Raw genomic sequence first — 22,398 nt, 5'->3', positions numbered from 1 at the left:
CTGAAGCAAACCCCAGGTTTTATTCACATGAAGTCCTGCTACTCAATTCTCCCCAAAACAAAACTCCCACCAGGGCAGATAAAGAGTTCCCACCTCTGGTCCTCATGGACCTCACTGCTCAGGAAGCACAGCAAGTTCCCAACAGCCACAGTCACTCTGGATCAGAATTTCCCAATACCCAGGTCATGCTGTCGCTGGAGCTGATCCCTAAATCCTCTCCCATCCTTCCACAAAACCTCTTCTTCACAGAGGTGCTTTCAGCTCAGCCTACCTGGCCAGCCTGGGTCTGGGGGATGTCCAAGCTTGTGTCCTGACTGTGCCATGTCTGTTGGCACCTGGGAGATGGTTCTCTTCCTAAACTGTGGCCTGAGGACGCTGCTGTACCCTCTGGGGATGGGCAACTCCTCTGTCCTGCCCACAGCACTAACAAACCCCAGTGTGCTGATGTCCAAGGAACCTGTCCCTGAGCCTGCTCCTGCCACCCCATGTGCTGCCCTGCTTGCCCTGTGCACAGACAGCACCAGGGCTTTGACCAAGCCCTTGGCACCCTCTTTCCCCCCACAGCAGCTCTGTGAGGTGTGTGCCTGCCCCAAGCACAACGTTCCCTGTGGGAAGCACTTCCACCCAGCTGCTCCTTGCAGCCGCTTGCTCTGGGACGTGCACAGGAAGGTCAGGCTGCTCAGAAGTCACACTCACATTCACCTTCACCACAGCAAACTGCAAAGGTAACTTTCAGAAGCAACACAAGCCGTGAATCAGAAATGCAACCACACCGAAACCCACCGTGCCCAGAACGAAACCAACCTGCCCTGCAGGGCGTAATTGAAGCAATCCTGTCTCTGTCACCAACAGCACTGAGGGGAATGGCAGGTTCCCAGCAAATCCAGCAACCTCTGGCTCCTCGAGCACCCAGAGCAGGCAGGATGAGCCCCCTGCCAGCAGGCTCGCAGGGACACACCTTCAGCCCAACTCCGGAACGAAGCCACTCGGACAATTCATCACCTCCTGCACGGTGTCTGTGCTGCCCCAAATCCCACTGCTGAGTCCCCCAGCCCCAAAACTGGGAATTGCAGGGATCTCCCCCGCCATTCCTCACATCTAAAAGTACATCAAGGCACATTTACTTACCGGGACTGGCTGGGCACTTGGGGTTTGTCAGTCCTCCCGTCGGCGCTGCGGGAGCAGGCGCACAACCCCTCGACGGTGTCAGCCTCACCCTGCAAGAACCAGGACACAGAGGGATGGTAAGAGGATAATCCAGTACTTTCTAACCCTCAGCAGAGCAGGGAGTGTGGTGTTGGAAAGCAAAGCAAAGCTGCTGGATGTCTGCAAGGATCAGAGCCGGGACTTTCCGAGCTAAGACTCTGAGCGGCTTAGCAGGGACCTGGAAGGGGAGCAGACAAGAGGTGGTTGTGTTTGCAGGGCTGAGCACTGGGAGAGCTGCTGGGGGGTGGTTCAGGGTGGCTTGGGCACCAGAAATCCCACAAAAAAACTGCTGCATCAGGTTAATGCTGGCAGAGAACATGGAAACCGGCGGATAGAGGCGGGCAGGAATTTTTGGTCACGATGGCTGGGATTTACACGGGAAAATAAAGAGTTTCCTCAAACTGAAATATCCCACAGGAAAAATGTTTCATGGTGTTACTTATTGTTTGGTTTTTTCTGCATGGAAAATGTGGTTTGGAACTGAAGGATTTGCTTTGGGTTGGACAAACTTGAACTGAAATGTTCTGTGGGTGGAATTGGGATTGTTCAGCCTGGAGAGGGAGAAGGCTCTGGAGTGACCTTATTGTGGCCTTTCAGTACCTACAGAGGCTCCAAGAGAGCTGGAGAGGGACTTGGGACAAGGGATGGAGGGACAGGACAAGGAGGAATGGTTACAAGCTGAAGGAGGGCGGGGTTTGTTGGATATTGAGGAGAAATTCTTCCCTGTCAGGGTGGGCAGGCCCTGGCACAGGTTGCCCAGAGAAGCTGTGGCTGCCCCTGGATCCCTGGAAGTGTCCAAGGCCAGGTTGGATGGAGCTTGGAGCAAGCTGGGCTATTGGAAGGTGTCCCTGCCCATGGCAGGGGGGTGCAGTTGATGATCCTGAAGGTCCCTTCCAACCCAAACCATTCTGGGATTATGATTCCATTTTATGATACTTGGATACACGGACTGCCTGATCCCAAGGGAGGGCAGGAGGGGCAGCCAGGGCTCCTGCAGACATCACAAACGTGGTGGTGAACAGTTACAGCTCCTCCCAGCCTGCCAGGAGAGACTCTCCAGCCTGAGAGGCTCAGTTCAGTCCCAGTTCTGCCACAGCACTGCAAAAGGTCAAACTGGAATGAAGCTTTTAATTAAAACTGAGGAAGTGCTAAAGAGACAGAAAATGCAGCCCTGGGCTCCAACCAACACCGAGGTCACAGGGATCCAGGGAGCCAATCAGTGGCTTCCACACTCCATGGATAATCCCTCCTGCACAGGGAGTCATGGAAAAGCCACCACAGTGACAGAGGTTAAAGCAGGGGATGCTGCCATGGGGCCACATTTCCCATCACCCAAGAACCCAGCAAAGCAGTTGAGATGGACAACTTCCCAGGGCTGTTTCCTCAGTTCCCCTCCACGTCAGTGGATCCATCACTTGTGTTTATTGAGCCTCTCCAGAGATCTGGCAGCATCTCTCAGAAGTTCCATTCAATGTGCAAAGTGCTGGAATCAAGGACTGCAGCAAAGCCCTGGGAATGGGCCTTCAAGCAGGAGAAATACAGGAGAGAGGAGGCCAAACGAGGTCTGAGCAGAGCCCTGGACACCAAAACTCTTCAAAAACACCCCAGGAATGAGGAAAAGCAAATGGCTTGTGGCCTGCTCTGACGACGCCTGCTGGAAATCTGAAGTTCTGATTTCCCATCTCCTCCCAAACTCACCCTGACACCTGGACTGAGGCCAAAGCGCTCATCTGGCTCCTAAAGCCTTCTGCTGGTGCAAAGAACAACCCAAGGGTGGAGGGGCAGAGGGATATCAAAGAGCATCAGAAGCTCCAAGGTCTGCTCTTGGCCCCACCTCTTTGAGACCAAGAGCCAAATCACTGCATGTCTTTGTGTCCCTGGGGATGCTCAGTTTGACCCAGGTGAGGTCTACAAAGCTGACTGATAACCTGAGGTGGAAGCAGTAAAGGGGTGGCTCAGAAAAACTTCACCATTAGCAGGATCAGGGGAGCTGAAAAAAAGGATGTGCACCTCTGCTGCTCCATAATCCCTCTTTTCCCAAAGGTTCAGCTACATGAAAGACCAAATTATCACAGAATCCCACAATAGTTTAGGTTGGAAGGGACCTTTAGGATCATCCAGTGCCACCCCCTACCATGGGCAGGGACACCTTCCACTGTCCCAGGTTGCTCCAAGCCCCGTCCAACCTGGCCTTGGACACTTCCAGGGATCCAGGGGCAGCCACAGCTTCTCTGGGCAACCTGTGCCAGGGCCTCCCCACCCTCCCAGGGAAGGATTCCTTCTCAATATCCCACCTAAATCCACCCTCCCCAGCTTAAAGCCATTCCCTGCTCTTACACCAAGATTCTCTTTAGTGTGTGAGTCCTGGGGAATTCAGGCAGCAGGAAAAGCAGAGTCCAGCCCTTGCAGGGCTGAGTCAATCAGCTGAGTGCCCTGTGGCCTGATTTTCCTAGAATCACTTCAACCCATGTTGCAAAAGTGAAGGAGAGTGGATGCAGGTCCCCTGCCAAAATACATCTTTGGAACTCGGTAACTGCACTAAAAGGTGCTGGTTTATTTTCTCTCTGGGCTCCCCAAGCCTTTCCCTTCCCTCCCCGAATGATAACGGGCATAAAAATTAAACAGAATTCCTCCAAGAAAAAGCAAAAGGCACTGAAGGGTCATAAATCACGGGGCTGGATGGCATTCAGAGGGAGCTGGGGGAGGGAATAAAGAGTGGAACAGTGCAGATACGGACTAAGATACATCAGAGACCCTTAAAAACACGAGACTCGTCCTCAGGGCAGGGGACTCCACACCATGGGTAAGTTCTGATGAAGCAGCAAAGGGAATGTGCCCAGCACAGCAGTGGGGTTGGTACATGGTGTCCACAGTCCCACTGGGCTCAGGGCACAGGGAGTATCCCCCCAGCACCACGTGGGGATGAAGACCCTGATGAAAACACCCTCTGATGTCCCTAAAGCCACAAGTCTGTACTGGTTGGCAACTGCTGAGGGCAGAAGACCTGCAAACAGATGGTCTTTCTGAGGGGTTTCCAAGAAGTGCCCTTCTTGCTCATCCAGGGGGCCTGTAGGGATGGACCCATGGGACCAGGGCTGCCTCACTGCCACCAGCAGTGGGATCAACTTCAGGAAAACTAAAGAGGAACCAACCCAGTGGTGCTGGATGTGGGGCTGGAGACATCTCCTGGATGGGATATTCCCTCACCTGCTGACCTGGGATCCTGACAGCAGCCTTCCACTCACCCGAAACACTCCCCAGGGCGCCACACGAGCCTGATATTTTGGAAACAATATGTATCAGCACTGATTTGCTGCTAATAAACAGGATCACCTGTAACTGTGCAGGCACCGTCTACTTCATTAAACCTACAGATCTTGCTCTCCCAGGGGTCTGCTCCTCAACAGGAGCAGGAAATGAAAAGACAGAAAGTGCAATTTAATTGGGGATGAAGCTCCATCTCTGCACTGTCTGTCATAATTACGTGTCATTTAAAACAAGTGTGGAGCAGGTGGGAAATGGCACCAGCTCCGGATGTGCATAAAAAAGCCCGTCCCAGATCGAATCAGATGGTACAACTGGAAACTCCTGTTCCCCTCAGGTTCTTCCTTCCTTTGTTTCATCAAACTTCTCTGAGAAACTCAGTTTTGAAACGGGTGAGAAGAAATGGCATCTCTGCAGAGCCAAGGGGTTTGAACAGAAGAGAAGGTTGTTCAGCATCACGTGCTGAGGCACAGCAAAGGTCCCTGAGAAATGTGGGAACACTCCCAGGCACCTGCTCTGGCTGCTTGGCTGGGCTGAGTGACTGCAGGGTCCTCCTGGAAAAGAGATGCCTGAAGTGAGAACCAAAGCAGAGATCTCTGCCCTTCCTGCTTTTCCAGATGTTATCAGTAACACACTGGATTCATTTAAATCTGTTTTTCTAACAAGTACCTTTTCTATACTTCTACCATGGGAGATCAAAGAGGAGGAACCCCATTTAACTAATGCCCTTTAATTAGTTGCCCATTGCTGTCAAAGCCCTGCTCTCATATTCTGATGCAAATTCTCAGCCTTTCATTCTAAGCAATACCTCAGTTTGCCTTCAGTCTTCCAGTGATCCTTAAATGTCATAATTTCTCCCCAGTGAATCAATATTCAGAGAATCACAGAATGGTTTGGGTCAGAAGGGACCTTAAGGGTCATCTCAGTCCAACCCCCTGCCACGAGCTGGATAATCAGACCCTCTAATTGCCACTGATCTGCTCATCCTGCCTTGGGCTGGGTTTCTTCAGCCACTGAGCACATCAGACACTTCTTCTGAGCAAACCTTCTGGCCAGGATGGTGCTCAGGGAGTGCTCAGGGGACCAGCTCTGCTCCCACCTCTCTCCCACACCATCCTGCTCCGCAACCCACGCAGCTCTGGGAGCAAAACGTGCCTTGCCCAAGGCAAACAGGGCCAGAGCATCTTCTGTGATGGAGGCATGAAACCCTAAACCACGTCCCAGCCCAGGATGGCTTTTCCTGGGCTTTTCCTGATCCTCTTCAAGGGGCACAGACACAGCTCCCCATCGTTCCTAATTTTGTCTCGTGACGTCTCCATCTCCTGCCTGTCAATCCTCCTGCTGTCAGAAGGTCACCAGGCCAGTTGGAAAGCCATTTTTCACACCCTTGCTAATCCAGAGGCACCTGGCTGCCTCCTCCCACTGGGAAATGCTGACAACAAAACTAATTAGTGGGCAGCAGGACTAGGGGTGGGAGAGGTGCTGCAGACAGACAGCACTGGCCTTTAGGGTACCAGCCAAGAATTCCAGGGATTCAGGAGCGGTTCCTGGCACTTCCCCACACTCCCTTCATGACCTTGGGCTTCAGCTCTGTGCTTACCTCCTCTCACTGAGGCTGATAACACTTCCCAAAGGTGGCCATGCAGATAAATTAATTCATGTTCAGGAAATAATCCAGTAGCTGAATGGGTGAAATCCAGAGAACAGTCCATGCACCATCACTCATTTTTAGGAATTTAGGAACTGCAGAGTGCCTTGCCCACCCCAAACACGAGCACAGGCATCCCCTGGGGCCCAGCTGCTCTCCCCCAGCACTGACACTGCCCATGGCTATGCCAGCCTCCAAACATCCCAGCTCCTGGGCAGCTGGGAAAGCCCCAGCTCGCAAAGAGAATGAAAAACATCTCAACACCCCTGGCCAGTGATGTTTTCACCCTTCTGTAAAACACAAAGGGGGGGGCTCAGGAGCCAGGGCAGTGCCTGCTGAAGCCCAGCACGCTGGGACACCTCAGTGGAAGGGCAGAGAAACCCCGAGCTGCCTGTCAGAACTTCAGCAGTGGAGATAATTGCTTTGTACACATTTCTCCCCACCCAATTATCAGCTCGGTTTAGTGTTTGATTTTACAAGACTCTGGTCCAGCAGAGCCGCTGCTGTTCCTGCTCCCTCTCCCTCATTCCTGTGGATATCACCCAGTCCCTAAATCATTTTTAATGGCTCCTCTGCCCACGTGCCCTCCCGGCTCGTTCCAGCCCCATCAGCACAAGGAGGCTGCAGATAGGAAGGAGCTGACATTTCTCTTTTGAGTAATTTGCAGTGGATTCCTTGCCCGTTTGATGTAGTCATTTTGTTCTCGGCGCTGATGTGACATTAATTATTGTTAAATATTCTTATCTGTTACACACAGTTCTGTTTAGATAAAGGTCAGTGCGTGAACCCCTGACAGTGCTCGTTGCTGCCACGCTCCAAAGCCAATTTGTCATCCTCTCCCTTCAGTACCTTCAGCTTCGTTTCAGTCCATTTTTTCCATTAATTCAGGCACAGCAGAGGGCCATTAAAAAATGCAAAAATCTCTTCAGCTGTTCATCTCGGCGCTGGGACGGGGAATTAGGAGCTTGGGGAGCACCAGTTGCACAGGGAGAACGGGTAATAACGCCCAGGAAAACCCAGCAGCAGCAGCAGCAGCCTCTGGTAAGGAGCTGTATGGCTGCCCCCCCCAAATATGCACCTATTTCTGCTTTAATGAAAATCAACTAAGCCTTGTGCAGCCCACACCAGCCTGGTGTGCAGTGGGATAACAGCATAATCCACAGACCCTGGCACAGGGTGCCCAGAGAAGCTGTGGCTGCCCCTGGATCCCTGCAAGTGTCCAAGGCCAGGTTGGATGGAGCTTGGAGCAACCTGGGCTGGTGGAAGGTGTCCCTGTCCATGGCAGGGGTGGGATAGGAGGAGTTTTAAGGTCTTTTCCAACCCAAATCATGGTGGGATTTATGATTTTATGCTAAGCCCACACCACCCTCTCTTGGCAGAGGACAAGAAGGGCAAGCTCGAGCCGTCCTTCCCAAACTTCCCAGAACTGCAGCACATGGCAGCCTGATCCATCCTCCCACAGGCCTGGGGAGCAGCTGGATGCACAGGAGCCTGCTCACAGTGAATAAAACCTGCACCTGCACCCGCTCTGTCTTGCTTTTCCTCTCTCTGACCGCAGAATTCCCACCCAGCCACCCTGGCATGTGCTTCCCGTGTGAGGTGGGGATGGGGATACACCTGCCTGGGACTCACTCCAGCTCCTCTGGTCCCTGCCTGCCCTGGGAGCCCTCTGTGAGGCAAAATAGCACCCCCACAGCATATCAGGAGCAGGGGTGTTGAGGTTTGCCAGCAGCCTGTGACCTTGGGTGGCTCTCCCTGGGTACAAGGTGGTCATGCAATCTTCCAGGGACACACATCAGCGTGGTGACAGCAGACCTTGGGACAGTCAGGCTGTCACAGGAGGGCACGGAGCCACCTCAATCCCAGAACAATCCCCAGCTCATCTTACACTGGGACAGGGACGGGGAGCAGGCCTGGCAGCCCCCAGGGCCTGAGCAAACCTGCTCTGCAGAAGCTTGTGGGCTTTTGTGCCCCCATCAGCAAAGTGCTTCACTCCAAGCACACAGACAGCCTGAATGCCAGCAGGGAGCCCTTCAGACACTTCCAACTGCAGTCCAGGCCTGAGGGAGCATCTGAGTGAGGACTTCAGAGCAGACAGAGGGAGTAAAGGGGATGAAGAGGAGCTGAGACAGAATCTCAGAATCACACGATCAAACAGGTTGGAAAAGACCTCTGAGGTCATCAAGTCCAGCCTTTGATCCAACACCACCTGGCCTACTACGCCATGGCACTGATGCCACATCCAGTCCCACCTTAAACACCTCCAGGCATAGAGAATCCACCCCTTCCCTGGGCAGCCCATTCCAATGGCTGAGCACTCTCTCTGGAAAGAACTTCCTAATATCCAACCAAATCCTCCCCTGGCACAGCTTAAGCTGTGCTCTCCTGTCCCACTGCTGGTTCCTGGGAGAAGAGACCAAACCCCCCTGGCTCCCCCCTCCTGTCAGGAGTTGCAGAAGAGTGCTGAGGTCTCCCCTGAGCCTCCTCCTCTCCAGGCTCAACAACCCCAGCTCCCTCAGCCTCTCCTCACAGCACTTGTGCTCCCCTCACCAGCCTTGTTGCCCTAGACAGTGACAGGGACCAGGGTGGGGGTGCTCACACGTGGCAGGAGGCTCCCAGAGCAGCACCAGGTTAACAGAAGGGCTCAGCTGGCTGGAAAGGTGGATTCTGCTGCACGAGTAGAGAAGGATGCAAAGGTGGGTTCAGCGTGACTGAAGTAGTGCACCAGGAATCATGTGCTCCTTCCAGCACTTGGCAAATGGAAGAACATCTGATCCTTTATTCAAAGTGACATTTAATTTTGCATTGTGCTAAATCATTCTGTACTTTTGAATAAAAGAGAATAAACTCCCAAACTCGTCCCCCTCGCAGTGAAGCACAAAGAAACTGTGCCTTGTGCTGAGTGTAATTGGGGAGGGTTTTTTCCCTTCACTTAAAATCACAGAATCATTAAGGTTGGAAAGATAATTGAGTCCAACCATTAACCCAGCACTGCCAAAGCCACCACTAAACCGTGTCCCTAAGCACCACATCCATGTGGTTTTTGAGCACTTTCAGGGATGGTGACTCCACCACTGCCCTGGGCTGCCTGTTCCAGTGTTTCACCATCCTTTCTGGGAAGAAATCTTTCCTAATATCCAATCTAAACCTCCCCTGGCACAACTTGAAGCCATTTCCTCTTGCCCTGTTGCTTGAGAGAAGAGACCAATCACCCCCTGGCTCCCCTGTCCTGGCAGGGAGTCACAGAGAGTGAGAATGTCCCCCCTTTACCTCCTCTTCTCCACACTAAATAACCATTTTATTCATCCCAACCATAAATAAGCTCCAGGACAAATGGATATTCACATCCCAGGCCCTCAGCCCGGCCACCCTGCTGCCCTCCCCTTGCTAAACTGGGAGCAGGGAAGGACGAGAGCTGGCTTCGCACGTCTGCAGAGGTATGAGAAACACAGCTCCTCTCCAGGCTTGGGGACAGGGTGTCCTGCAGCTAAAAATACAGAGACAAGCCAAAAAGTCAAGGCTAGCAAGAGGCATTGGTGGGGTGCCTGAAAACAGAGCCTGTTTATTTGTGCAGCCAGAGCCCATCCAGCAGCAGGGGCTGAGCACACATGGTGCCTGCGTGACGGACACGCTCCTGCAGCTGCAGGAGTCCAGTTCCTCACACACACACACACAGGGCTTCCCTCTGCCCTTCCCCCAGAGCAGGCTCACACCTTTCCTTCCACTATTTTTAGCTGCTGCACAAAGCAGGGTGACATGCAGGAGCAGAGGGAAATGGAAATCACCACCCTGGCAAAGCCTCTCCCCGTCCACCAACAACAGCGAGCTCAGGATCCAGGCACCATCAGGGGCTGTGCTCAAACCTGCCCAGAGTTTGTGGGATCCAAGATGGAAATACCTCCCAGGAGCTCTACCAGCAGCCTGAGCTGGGTGTGAGATGTGCAGTGGCTGGTGCAGAATTGGGCTGGTCTGTGCTCCCCACGGTGCTGCTCCCACTGCACCCTCCCCGGGGCTCCTGCCCTGCACCAGCCCTGGGCACCTGCCACGGGGGGTTTGGGCTCTTCTGGGATGGTGTCACTGCTCAGGACACCAATCTGGTGTAAATATTCAGCACTGCAAGCACCTCTGTATTTTGGGGGCTGATGTGGGTTCGGGAAGGGGGGGTCTGGCATCGCTCAGTGGAAGGTGAGGAACTGCATTGAGCATCACTTGCTTTTTTCCATTTTTTATTATCATTATTATTTGTCATTATTACTGTATTTTACTTTATTTTCAATTATTAAACACCTTCCACCAGACCAGCCTGGCCTTGGACACTTCCAGGGATGGGGCAGCCACAGCCTCTCTGGGCAGCCTGTTCCATGACTGGAGCTGACACCAAGGTGCAGCCACTCCAACACCATGGGAGCACCACGAGGAGCCTTTGGCACCAGGCACGTGCCAGGCTGAGCTTCCCACACAGGGCTCTTCAATTCCACTTGCCCTCCTTCATTAACCACCATGGACTGACAGCAGAGACCAGCACTGAGAGAAATCAATTATCTATCCATTTAACCTCACTGCCCTGCTATTATTCCCTCTGTCCCCTGTTTGACTCCCCTCTGACATCTGACAGGGATTTGGGCAGGACAGACTTCCAAGGTAAGGAAAGAGCTTCTCCTGCAAGTGTGACTTCAGCAACAAACTACTGCAAAAATATGGATAGAAAACTCCAGACCTGTAAGCACAGCTGTTCCCTCTGCAACCTGCACTCAACATGGATTAAGGTCCATGTCCTGCTGTAAGAAACATCTCCTTGTGACAGGAATGCTGCTGGAGCTCTTGGATAAGCAGGTAGTTGATTTTCAAGGCCATGCTTTGAGCAGCCTGGTCTGGAGGAAGGTGTCCCTGTCCATGGCTGGGGGGTTGGACCAGATCATCTTGAAGGTCCCTTCCAACCCAGACCATTCTGGGATTGCAGGCACAGCGTTAGAGCTGAAAGGAAGGACCAGCTGAGCAGGACATCAGTCAGCAGAGCCTGCTGAGCCACCTGGCACAGGCCAGCAGGGCTGGAGGCAGCTGCCTGCTCACTGCAGGGGTTATGTGCTTTCATCTCACTGCTGACGGCAGAGGCACCTCACGGGAACAGAGGATCTGAGAACTTTTCCCAGCCAGGCTTCCATCAGGCAGATGCTCTTGGCTCCAGCGCCGAAAGCCATGGAAAAAAAGATCTCCAGGGTGGGGTAATTCGATTTTTGTGCTGTTTTGTTCTCCAAGAGCACATCAGATCAGGTAGGGCTGGTATGACAGAGAAGGAAAGGTGCCTCTGCTGCTCTACCACCACGAAGCTTTGCCACAAAACCCACTAAATCCCAGTCCAGCAGCCACCTGGATGCTTGGCCATGGTCCCTCCAAGCTCTGGAGAGGTGGGGAGGGTCCTTTCTCACCCCATCATCACGGACCCCTCTTGAGATGCTCCTCCCAAAGGAGCCAGTGTTCCCAGTGCAGCCACAGGAGATTCCACAGCACCTCCCAGGGATGTCCAGCCCACCCAGCACCCACCCAGCTCCAGAGAGTGGATATTAATCCTGCACTCAATCGGGTGCTTTGTTGTGCACACGCAATTCCCTCCCTGTAATGAAATGGGTGTATCATCCCCATTAGGCACAGTCGTTACAGCCAGCCTTTAATTAGATCTGTGTAATTAGAAATTCACTGAGTTATTTCACACGGTGGCAAACAGCACTGCTTGGATGGGGGTTTATGAGACGGTGACAGATTTCTCTGTAGCTCCCAGAGCTGACTGATAACCTGAAACGAACGACATCCTCCGTTCCGGGGCCTTCGCAAGGTGTGCGGAATGCTGAACATCAGGCCCATTTTGCATGGCTAAAAAGCAGAAATCAGGCAAGAAATGTGGAAAATGTGACCGATGTTTTCATCTCCTGCCAACCAGCAGAGTCAGGAGGCTGATGCTGCAGCCCCTGGTGCTGCCCTGGAGGCGCCAGCCCCAAGCACCCAGCTGGGCTCAGGACCAGCAGATGGAACGGCCCCAAATCGCCACTACGGTTTGGACACAGGAATGGGGACATTCATCTTCCAAACGCAGAGAAAGTCATTTGGAGGATCCTAAGGGATCAGGAGGCTTTTACAAAAAGGCCAGACAGGCAGACCCACAGGACTCAGATCCAGCTCCACTGCTGCACCAGCTGGGAATTATCAAGTAAATTATCAGCGGGAAGTATCAAGGAAATTGGTTGCCCATTTTTGGCTACTTTATCCTAGAAATGAAATCTGAGAGGTGGCAGAGGCTGCTTTCCACAGGGAAAGCACCAGGTCAGATGGAAAATCATCTGAACTGAAGGAGAGACTGTCACCCAGAGACATCATGGAATGGTTTGGGTTGGAAGGAACTTTGAAGATCATCTCGTTCCAGGCTCACTGCCAAAGGCAGGGATGTCACCCACGAGACCAGGTTGCTCCAAGCCCTGTCCAGCCTGGCCTGACCAGCTTGCCAGCAGATGCTTTCACTCCAGCCAGGTGGGGCCACTGAAACCCAAAGCTGTTTTAATTCACCCCAAGGCAGGAAAGCATTCTGTGACACAGTGAGAGCAGAATCTGGACCCACCCCATGGCACTGCAGCTCCCAAAGGCTCCCTGAGCTGCTCCTCCTGTGAGAGCTGTCGGCACAGCACTGGTACCAGGCACCTGGAATGGGCTGAGTGCTCCCTGCACCCTCAGGAAAACACACAAAGCATCCAGGAAAGCAACAAGAAAATGCTCTCCTGAGAGACTTGAGCCTGAGTTTTTTTTCCATTAGACTATTTTTACAGATGGGGAAATGAAGCAGAGACAAGAAATGGCCCCCAGACGTGGAGTTATCTGCTGGTAAGTGAACAGCCAGCTTTACCATCACATTTACACGCTGCCTTACTACTCTGAGCAGTGTTTGCACCTTAAGTAACTCCTCCCACTTAAGCAGGACCAGTGGAGCACAACCCTCATGGCAAGGCTCAGCTTAGGGCCAAGGTGGCCACCCAAGGGGATGATCCACACCTTCCCTGGGCTGGGCCAAAGGGCCCAAGAGCTTCTGAGAAAGCAAAACCTCCCCTGGCTCAGCCCCAGCTGTCGCAAGTCATGGCAGGATTCGAAAAAAAAAGCTGGAAGAGATAAAAAACAGCAGCTCCACAAGTGGAGGTGACAACGCTCCAAAAATCATGGCTTCTCCTGAAGAGTTTTTTCCAATAAACTGCTTCTCCAGCAGCAGCACTGGCAGGTGGGAAAAAGGGGGGAGCAGTGCCACCAGCAGCTCACTCACAAGGATAAGAGCATTTAATTAAGGGGCACTTTAAAGGAGGTCCTTAACAAACATCCGAAGGACCCTAAGACATGTTTGCAGTCATGTCTGGAGCTAATTCAAACAAGGTGTTTAATTGCATGTGACAGTCACGTTATGTGCTTTGTTTTCTTCATCTTGCCCAGCTGTCCCTCAGGTACACGGTCCCTGCTGCTCAAATTTCTCCCAGAGCTCTGTGTGGAATAAAACTTCTGCTCCCTGCCTGCAGGGTGTCAGTGTGGAAATGCTCCTGTGCTCATTCCAATCTCAGCCCTGAGGGACCCTCAGGAACCCTCCAGCTTCTCAGGCCAATCACAAATGAGCAGCACAGCTCGAATTTCAAACACTTTTCCTGGCACATCTGTATTGTCCCAAACATTTCCAAAAATCGATGATAAAAAGTTAGTCTATGAAAAAGATCTCATTCAGGATCTCTTCTTACCTTGCAATGAGGAGTGAGCATTAATTTACCCAGAGGTGCTAAGTGGGTGGTGATTAGGAGAGAACAGCTTCTCACACCCTCTGGGACATGCAGGCTCCCAACACATCCCACAGGGCATGGAATGCCAGGGGACAGGACCACCAGAATAGGTCAGTCCCTGTCAAAAATCCTTGCCTGGTAAGGTCATCTTTTATTTATTGTTTTAGTGCACTCGGGAATTTAGTTTCCTTCATTTTTTCTTTCTTTTTTTTTTTTTTTTTTTTTTTTTTTTTTCTTTTTTTTTATTGCTGTGATGGAAACAAACAGTCCCAGATAATTCCCAGGGCTGCTGGGGAGCTCAGGTGGCTTCATCCCTCTCAGATTCGTCCATTTTTCCCAGTCACAGGATCCAGAATGATGGAGCTGCTGACCATCATCCAGCTGGGGTGAGCACTGTGAGTGTGGCTCTCTGCACTTCCACCGTGCTGGGTGAGGAGCCTCAGAGCTTTGGACGTGCTGCAGGGATGTCTGGGAGTGTTACTACACCCTAAAGGATGGGGAGAAGGGCTCAGAGGGAGGCTTTGGGAAGAAATCCTTGGAAAAATACCATTGGGGTAGGGATAGAGAACCCTGATGAGGAGGAATCCCAGGGGTCAAGCGGGAGGCAGCCCCTGAGAATGTGCTGGGAAACACCAGCCCAGCCAAGCCAGGACAACCAACCTACACCACCATTCCCAGGTCTCCCTCCAGTCCTGAAACACCTTCTTCAGCTTCTCCACTCAGAGACTGGATTAGGGATCTCCAAAGGCCCCCTCCCATCCAAACTGCTCCGTTCTGGGGCTCAGGAGAAATGTTTTGGGATGGCAGGACTTTCCTCTTGGCCATGGGATGCCTGAATCTGGAAAAGCTCTGGACAGTATTTGGGGCAGCACTGAGCTGATCCCATTCCCAAAATGGGGAGGGTCCAGCCTGAGTTAACATCTGCTGAGAGAGCTTCAAGATCCCAGGCTCTGAGCAAACAGCCTCCCAAATTCTGTATTTCAGACAGCCACCAATATTCTGCCTTTCCTGAAAGAACAGGTCTCATTTAGTCACTCCCCAGGCTGCAGAACAACAGGTAACCAGGCAGGGAATTGGAACAGCGTGGAGAGAAGTGGAAATGGTTTTGCTCAGGGGCAGTAACATCCCCTTTCCTCCTGAACATCCTTCTGCTGAAAGAGGGGAGTGACAGAGTGAAGGAAACCTCAGCCCTTCTTTCATCCCCCCACGTGTGCTGAGTGTAACACAAGCCCTGCTGCAGGAATCCCTGCAGCACCCCCCCTATCCCCCCTCCCCTGGCTCCTGCAACTCAAAACTTTCACAAAATCCCAGGCATGAGCTGCTTCCCAAGGCCCCCAGCTCCGTGTCCCAGGGTGCAGATGGGCAGGATTCAGGGCCCTGCTGTGAACCCTCCACTGTGCAGAGACCCCACACCCAGCCCTGCAGCCGGCTGGTCCCACAGGTGACCCCTGTCCCCGGGGAACGGGGTAGTGCAGGGGCACCCCACAGGTCAGCTGGGGTCAGCAGAGCCACGGGGCAGCTGAGCTGTCCCCTCCTGTCCCCCTGAGCTGTCCCCTCCTGGCTCACTTGACACCGGACACACGTGGCTCCTCCTTGCCAAGACAGATGGGGGCAGGTGGGCAGCCTGAGCACACCCCCAAATCTTTTGGGGAGGGTCCCCCTCGGGCAGCACCACCAACACGAGCTCCTCCCCCGTAACAAGTTATTTCCCACCACTTTGAAGGACTGAACTCAGGTCTTGAGCTGCCAAAGCAGCTCCAAACACCACCCCATTCACCACAACAGCCCCAGCCCCTTCCTCCCTGCTCTGCCAACACCCCAGTTACCCCCAAAACCCCCCATTCTGGGCACCCCTGCTTTGCAGACTCCTCCTCAGCACAAAACAAGGGATCACTGTGGTACCTCACACAGGGCTGTGGGTGAGAGCTTGGATCCTGGAAATATTCTGGGAGTGGGAAGGGAGAGAGGCAGCGCTGCGATGACAGCCCCGCTGTGTCCCCGCTGAGGTGGAGGTGCTGTGGATTAACAGGAACAGGTCATCCCCTGCTGGGTTCTGCTTCTGCAGCCACCAGAGGTGGAACACCAGCTCCATGGGGCCCTGACACAATTCCCTGCTCCTCCTGAGGACTCTGACTGTCCACCCCTGCCTCGTCTCCAGGGAATGAAAGGGATGTTAAGTCCCTGTCTGTGGGAACGGAAGGGTCACAGAAAGATGGGGAGGTGTAACATGGTGGCAATTTCCTTAGAGAAAGGTAATTACCCTGAGGGTAATTACAGGAGGAAGGTACCTTCCAGGGATGCACTCATGTCTGGCTCTGCTAATGGATCCTGCCAGCCAAAATCCCCTCTGGAATTACCCCTGCAGCGATGGGAAGACTCTCAGACTACAGTCACATCCATTTTCCTGGGCAGTCCTGCCCCAAGAGAGAGAACCTGACCATACCCAGTTCTGAGGACTGTGTCCATCCTCCAACAGCCCCAGACAGCAGTGGGATTTGGGTATCCCCCAAACACTGACCCACCCCACAGTCCCCAGACCAATGCCCTCATGGCCAGCTCTGTGCCAGGATGCCAGTGGAGGAGATACAAACACTTCCCTGATTTCAAAGAACGTCCTCCCTGGATTGATTTAGCCCAATTTGTCCTAAATTGATTTCCCATTCCCTTCTTAAGGGAAGAGGAAAACAGACTGGAATTTCTGTTATTTCTGATTCCTGCAGCCAAGTAGGTCTGTGCTGGTCAGAAAATGTAAAGGTCTTGTTGAGGTAGGAATATGAGTTTGGGATTCCTCCCTCTGTGTATGGAGAGGAGGCTTCACTGCCTTTGTTACCCTTCAGTGCCCCTGCTGTGCCCAGCATGGGAAGGACGTGGAGCCAATGGAGAGAGTCCAGAGGAGGCCCTGGAGATGCTCCCAGGGCTGGACCCCTCTGCTCTGGAGCCAGGCTGGGAGAGCTGGGGGAGTCACCTGGAGAAGAGAAGGATCCAGGGAGACCTGAGAGCCCCTGCTAGGGCCTAAAGGGGCTCCAGGAGAGCTGGAGAGGGACTGGGGACAAGGGATGGAGGGACAGGACAAGGGGAATGGTTTCTCACTGCCAGAGAGTAGGGATAGATGGGATATTGGGAAGGAATTCTTCCCTGTGAGGGTGGGGAGGCCCTGGCACAGGTTGCCCAGAGAAGCTGTGGCTGCCCTTGGAAGTGTCCAAGGCAAGGTTAGATGGGGCTTGGAGCAACCTGGGCTGGTGGAAGGTGTCCCTGCCCATGGCAGGGGGTGGAACTGGATGAGTTTTAATGTTCCTTCCAACCCAAACCATTCTGGGATTCTGTGATTCCCTGCCACTGTCAGGCCTGGCTTTTCAAAAACACCTGGGGAATGCAGGTGATCAAAGAGCCTTGGAATTCAAGAAGATGCAAGTGAGACACAAGTCAGTCAGAAACCTGGGCTCCTCTGAAAGCCTGGCTGTTCAACACTGCACATTAAATACCCAGCTAACACCTTCACATTATGCCTCTCATCTCAGAGGAGCCCAAACCCCCTGCCAGCTGACATGTGCTGCCCTGCCCTCCCCTGCAGAGCCACAGCTGGGCTGAGAAAGTCACAGCCCCCACAAGAGCCCGGCAGAACCTCCCCCAGAATCACAGCAGAGGTGCCACCACAACACCATCCCCATCGCTCCCCTGCTGTCTGTGTGGCCCCTCCTCTCGAAAAAACCAGCGTTGTCTTTCAACAAGAACAAGTTTGCAGCAGACATCGTGCCCAGCCAGGCTTCTCAGCCCATCTGTTCACTGGGCACAAAGTCCCTGCTACAAAAACCCAGCCCTGCAGCTCCAGATTCTTTTCTGGGGTGTTTCTAATGGGGTATAAGTTTTATTTATTTTAAAGATGAAGCGCGGGGACAATGAAAATATTAAAATCCATAGACCTGCTTCCCTCTTTTTCTGGTTTAAATGCCAGTCACTGGCCACATTCAAGCCATGCAATCCCAAATGTGGCAGCTCTTTGGCATCAGCACCCACCCTTGCCACGTGGGCCTGGCAAGATTGTTCTCTCTCATCCTGCAGAATAACTTTTAGTCTTTATAAGCTGTGGTGCCAGGTCAAAACTGGACAAAATCCAAATGCATCAGCTCTGGGCTGGGCTGCTCCAGAGATGAACCAGTGTCAGAGAGCAAAGAGGGTGAACTGGTGGGCACTGCTGTGCCCCCATCCTGGAGCCCAGGGCTCCCAGGAGTAGGGAAGAACAGACAAAAGCTTCACACATTTCCTCTGCCCGCTGATCTACATCTCCTCTATGACCTAGACAGGTCCACAGAGACCCTACCAGCTTCCCAGCACCTCAGCATTTTCCTTCTCTCTTCCCATTCATAGGGAAGATCCTTTCCACCTCACCTCTCTCACAGGAAAAACGTTGCTAAATTTGCCCTGGACCCTAAAGATCATCCAACAGGAAACATTTTTTTCACCCACACTGTGGCTGTAATGTCTCCTTAAAATCTGCAGTAAGAGCAGAGGATTCCTGGGGAGTTTTTGTGCCAGTCAAACCTCCCTGTGATCTTTGCCTGGCACTGCTCCCACTCCAGCCCATCAGCTCAGCAGTCTCCAGTGAGGACTTTCCCACCAGGGCAGATATCAAGTTGTGCAGATGAGCAGTTCCCTCACACCAGGAGCCTGCAGGTCCTCTGGGAGACCAGGAAAAGGCTTCCATGGGGCCCAGGCTGGTCACTGATAACGGGCCCAGGATAATGGGGTGATGCTGAACCACAGATGAATTGGTACCCACGTCAGAGATTCCTGGGACTGGCAATGCCACCTGCCTGGCTGCAGATGTAGAAGCCCAGTGTACAGCAAGAAGAGAAACAGAAGGTCTGGGGGGCAGAGGAGCCTGGCAGGGAGAGGGGAGGGAGCTGAGCAGGAGCAGAGCACACACACACACACACACACACACACACTGCAGCATCTCGGGGCCAGCCCTGCACAGACAGGGCACTTGCTTCTCTAGGCAGCCCCCTAAAGCAACCACTTCACAAGGAGACTCAGGGAACTGTGCTGAGAGATTTTGTCCCAGTGATCCAGCTGGTTTAGGGTGGATCTCAAGAAGAGGTTCTTCCCCCAGAGGGTGGCTGGCACTGAACAGGCTCCCCAGGGCAGTGGGCACGGCCCCAAGGCTGCCAGAGCTCCAGGAGGGTTTGGACAACGCTCTGAGGGACAGGGCGGGATTGCTGGGGTGTCTGTGCAGGGCCAGGAGCTGCACTCAATGATCCTGATGGGTCCCTTCTAAATTAGTATATTCTATGTTTCTCTGACTGTAAGAGCACAGGCTCCCAGCTCTCAAATCCACAGGCCCTCCCTCCTTCCTCCTCTCCCAGCTCAGTGGTGGTGCCAAGCAGAGCAGCCCTGCAAGGTCCTCGAGCTCCTGCCCTTAATCCACCCCAAACGCTGTAAGCTCAGCTGCCTCACACCCAGCCAGGCAGGAGTCAGCTCCCAAACCTACAATCTTCCAATTATCCTCGTCTTTCAACAGTGTTAAAGCCAGCTCAACACTTCAGATCATTAAATATCCCCCCACCGTGCCTTATGAAGGGGTCTGAGCAAAGCAGCCATGCCAGTGGAGCCAGGAGCATCACACCTGCCTCCCCAGGATGCTGCTGCAGGGAATCCACCTGGCAATCTCTCCAGAAAGAACTTCACCTCTCATTTTACCCAAAGGTGAAGGGATCCAATTCAAATCTGGCCTCCAGCAGCACAAGATCTTGTTTCCATCCGACCCAGACAGGCACCCCACGTGCACACAGAGCAGGGAAGAAACAAATGGTCCTACAAGCTGCATGTTCCTGCAAGACTCCCTGGTCTGTATGGAGGGTGAAGTGCTGGAGGAAATGTGAATCTCTCTGCAGAAGCAACCATGGTTTCTTCTCACAGATACCTCCTAGGATGAAAAATGTGGAACAGCTTAGACAGTGCTTACCCTAGTCCCAAACTGGGGTGGGGGGGCAGTATGAATTAACATCTGGGAGCTCCAAGATCCCAGGCTCTGAGCAAACAGCCTCCCAAATTTTGTCTTTGAGATAGCCACCAACATTTTGCCTCTCCTGAAAGAGCAGGTTTGATGTAGTCTCTCCTCAGCCACAGGCACCTCTGTGGATGAAGCCATCACTCACTTTGGTCCCAAAGTTCTTGCCCAGCATCCAGCTGCTTTCCCACAATCCAGTGCTGGGCTGTGCCCTGGAAGACAGCAAAGCCCAGCCCTCCCCCAGCTCCCTCAAAATACACCAAATTAATTGGGCTCTTGAATTTATGAGGTTAGAGCCAATTAGCTCCATTTGACCCAGATGCTTTAAGCAAGATTTTTCTAATACACTGGAGCTCATTATCACACAAATTCATCTTGGTGCCAGGTAAAAAAAAAAATGAGCTGTCTCACAGCAGGTGTGACCTGTGACCCTCTGGGATGAATTTTCATCCTTTCTGTGGGTGCCAACATGCTCAGCACAAAGAGCCAAGGAGGAGAGCCCAGCCTTGTGTTTGCAGCTCCTCCAGCCAGGAACAACCTGCTCAGAGATGAAATAAATGTACAGACACCCATCACCTCTTTCCACCCCACCTGCTCCTTGCCCAGGACACAACCTGAGTTTAGTGATGCCCTTTGCACACTGAGACCCCGAGCAGGGGCTGTTAAACCCGTGCATGTTAAATCCAGCAAAAGACCCAACCCAAATCATTCTGCACCATCCTGCTCTGTCCCTTTTCACTGGAAGAGTGAAACAACTGCACCTGAGTGATGCCAACCACAGAAAGCCCAAGTAGCAGCACCCAAATGTGCAGCAACCTCAGCAAACTGGGGTTTTACAGAAATGAAACTTCCCATTTCCCTGAAGGAAAACGTACCTTTAGAGGGGTTTTATTCTCCTGAGAAATGTGAAAGCAAAAAAAGGTTTGATATTTTCTTTTTTTTTTTCCTTTGAACCAGCATTTCAAAGCATCAAAATGAGCATCAAAACCACCCCCATTTTTACATGGCATTTTATTGACACTCCCAGCCACACGAATGATGCTGCAAAGCCCCTCACAGTGAAGTGGAAAAAACACCGAATTCTCCCAATTTGTTTTTTATTCTGTGAGTACAACTTTCAGTCTGTCAGATGTTCTTGTCAAGGTGTCATCTACTGAAGCACTGGAATCTCTTACAGATAATCTCCCACTTCCAGGAGCCCCCCCCCAGACAGCAGAGGGAGGGGCTGCTCATCACACCTTCCACCAGCACAGCTCAGGGCACCGCTCTGTGGAAGGGAAGAGCAGGGAGATGCCTTCAAAGGGATCCAGAAGAGATGAGACCAGAGGACATTCAGCCTCCAAATTCCTCTCTGCAGGTCCAGACAGTCTGGGTTCCTTAATGGTTGGGACACCACAAGCCCCATTGCTGGATCGTAACAAGAGGATCAGAGAATAATTTGGGTTGGAAAAGATCTCTAAGATCATTCCCCCAGCACTGCCAAGGCCACCACTAACCCATGTCCCCAGGAGCTGGGGCTGCCCCATGCCTGGGAGTGTCCAAGGCCAGGTTGGATGGGGTTTGGAGCAACCTGGGATAGTGGGAGGTGTCCCTGCCCATGGCAGGGGGTGGAATGAGATGGGCTTTAAGGTCCCTTCCAACCCAAACCATTCTGTGATTTATAACTCAAAAGGCACAACTCCTGCAGGGCTGAGATGGCTTTTTCCCCCTCTCACTAACCATAAAGACAAGATAGATGACAATAAATGCAGTCATTGAATAAGCACTCAGTCCTCAGAAGTGTTATGTAATCAACCATGAACCCCTCCTGCCTACCTTTGATTGAAAAAATGGATTTTATTTTAGTCATCTTCCCCTGACATTCCCTTATTATCACCACCAGGCCTAAGGAATGCAATTAAAGCTAAAAGTCTCTTAATTTCTTTCCCTTCTGAACAGGTTCCATTTATTTTTTTTTTTTAAAGCCCTTTAAGGGAACAGTGACTGAAGTCACAACTTGCACAAACAGAATTGGATAGGCAGGAACAAACCCCCAGCCTGAGGAGCCGTTCCTGCAGGATTCCCAAACACACAACCTCAAAGAGCAGGGAAATGGAGCTGGTTTGTGCACAAAGCTACAAAAATAAAAGTTAAATGCTCTGCTGGGCCAAGAAGAAAGCAAATTCACAGGGGAATGGTTCTTTCTGCCTCTCTTAGTTTGAGCAGGCTGAGGTACTTCCCACGAGCCACTAATCAGCCTAATTGGGAGGGGAGGGCTGGGGCACAGCAGCTGCTCAGAAAACTTTGGCATGATTTTTCAGGAGGTTCCAATTTTCCCTGCTGCCTTGGATTCACTCTGTCTCCCTGGATTCTGCTGGCCCCTGCTTTGTTTTTTTTCCTCTTCCTTCCTCCTCCTCCTCCTCTCTCTCTCTCTGCTCCTTTAATCACAACCCACAGGTCTGGCTACCAAAAAAGAGCCTTCACAAGCCCATCTTGCT

General features: G+C 52.5%; 1 protein-coding gene across 1 annotated transcript in view; it reads right to left on the bottom strand.

The window, feature by feature from the left end:
* Nucleotides 1-22,398, bottom strand: part of RALY (RALY heterogeneous nuclear ribonucleoprotein) — a 107,643-nt gene that overhangs the window by 66,194 nt on the left and 19,051 nt on the right. The window contains exon 2 of the mRNA XM_050314150.1: nucleotides 1,129-1,217. The gene's annotated coding sequence lies outside the window, so the exon portion shown is untranslated. The remainder of the gene's footprint in view (nucleotides 1-1,128; nucleotides 1,218-22,398) is intronic.

The sequence above is a fragment of the Myiozetetes cayanensis genome, unplaced genomic scaffold, assembly GCF_022539395.1.
Source record: "Myiozetetes cayanensis isolate MyiCay16 unplaced genomic scaffold, myiCay2020 scf19, whole genome shotgun sequence".
Taxonomy (NCBI): Eukaryota; Metazoa; Chordata; class Aves; order Passeriformes; family Tyrannidae; genus Myiozetetes; species Myiozetetes cayanensis.
The sequence above is the reverse complement of the archived record's forward strand: the minus strand, read 5'-3'. Positions and strand labels throughout refer to the sequence as shown.